A 2227-nucleotide genomic window follows, 5' to 3' on the forward strand; every position below is an offset into this window, starting at 1 on the left:
AGTTGTAGTCAACCTAGTTTTCAGTTTTGAGAAGCTCTTCTCACACTAATCTGACCACTGAAACTTAACTTTTTTTATGAGTCACCTTAGTCAATGGAGAAGCTATGGATGAAAATCCTTCCACAAACCTTTTATAATAACCAGCCAAAGCCAAGAAACTTATGATATCTGTAGGAGAGGTGGGTCTGGGCCATCGTTTCACTGCCTCCATTTTCTGAGAATCCACTCAGATGCCTTTGCTAGACATTATATGACCAAGGAAAGCAATTGATTGTAACCAAAACTCACATTTACTAAACTTAACGAATAACTGGCGATTTTTGAGAATTTGGAGGACAACCCTCAAATGAGTCGCATATTCTTTCTCATTCCTAGGAAAAATGAGGATATCATCAATAAAGATAATAATGAACAAGTCCAAATACTACTTGAACACCATGTTCATTCAATCCATGAAAGTTGCAATAACATTGGTTATTCCAAATAGTATAAATACAAATTCATATTGACCATACCGAGTTTTGAAGGTTATCTTTGGGATGTCACTATCTCTAACTCTGAGCTGATGATAAGCGGATCTAAGGTCTATTTTCAAAAAATGACTAGCACCCTCAAGTTGGTCGGATAAGTCATCAATCATGGGTAGAGGGTACTTGTTCTTGATTGTGACTTTGTTAAACTGTCGATAGTCATTGCACATCCTGAGAGAACCATCTTTATTTTTCACGAACAACACTAGTGCACCTCATGTGGAAATACTAGGTCTGATGGTGCCCTTATCTAAAAGGTCTTTCAACTGCTCTTTCAATTCCTTAAGCTCAATTGGAGCCATTCTATCAGTTGGAGCTCAGTCGATTTCCCTTCTGGGAGAAACTCTGGAAAATCGTTTGGAAACTCATGTACTATAGGAACTGACTCAAGAGTTGGGGTTTAGGAGTTGGAATCCTTAACCCGAACTAGATGATAGAGATACCCCTTGGAAATCATCTTTCTGGCCTTAAGGTAAGAAATAAATCGACCCATAGGCACTGAGCTACTACCCTTCCATTCTAAGATTGGCTCATCTGGAAACTGGAAACGAACGATCCTAGTTCTACAATCGACTGAGGCATAACAGGAATGTAACCAATCCAGGCCTAGAATGATATCAAAGTCTACTATTTCTAACTCTACAAAATCTGCTGAGGTGATTTTCTGAGAGACTGTGACAGGGCAATTTCTGTATACTCGTCTAGCTATAACTGGGTCACCAACTGGAGTAGAGACTAAGAAAGGTTCTGAGAGAGTTTCTAGACTGACACCAAAGTTTACTGCTATATAAGGAGTTACAAAGGATAGGTTTGCCCCGGGATCTAACAAATCATAAACATATAAGTGAAAGACTCGTAATGTACCAATGACCACATCAGGAAAATCTTCCTGGTCCTGGCGAGCTTGGAGAGCCTGGAGAGCATACAACATGTTCTGGCATGACCGACACCTATACCAGATGAAGTATCCTCCTGAGTTGGGCGACCTGCTGGTGTTGCTGGAGCTGTAGACTGAGCCCTGAGCCCTACTATTGTTACCTCCCTGAGCCTGTTTAGAAGAAGGGCAATCCCTCAACATATGACCAGTCTAACCACAACCAAAACATCATTCCTTACCTGTAATACACTCACTCGGATGGTTCTTACCACAATTTGGACAAGTTGGATAGGTTATGTTACTTGAAACACTCCCCTGAGACTTAGAGCCTAATGCCCTACCTTTCTGATCATGTCTAAACCTAGGGGATGAAGCACTAGCTGATGAATGTGCAGAAGCTGAAGACCTTAATTTGCTGAAACTGCGAGTGATTTCCACTACCCGATTTCTGCTGAGAGTAATCATAGTTGCCTGTCCTAGCCTTCTTGTTGTCCTTAGCATGTACGTTCCCTAGGATTATTTCCCTCAACCAGCTGAGCATGAGTCATGAGCCTAGAGATATTCATATCCTCTAACACCATCGCATTTATGCACTCTGTATTTACCAAATCAAATACTCCAAATAGGAACTTACTCATTTGTGCCCTAGGATCGGCAACAATATGTGGAGCATTCCTGGTGAGCTGGGTGAACGTGAGTCCATACTTGTGGACTGACATCGAACGTTGCCACAAATTCATAAATTCCTGAGCCTTAACCTCCCTCAACCCTCTTGGGATGAACATGTCCAGAAAAGCTCTGGTGAAACACTCTCAAGTCA

The sequence above is a fragment of the Solanum stenotomum genome, chromosome 11, assembly GCF_019186545.1.
Source record: "Solanum stenotomum isolate F172 chromosome 11, ASM1918654v1, whole genome shotgun sequence".
Classification (NCBI taxonomy): domain Eukaryota; kingdom Viridiplantae; phylum Streptophyta; class Magnoliopsida; order Solanales; family Solanaceae; genus Solanum; species Solanum stenotomum.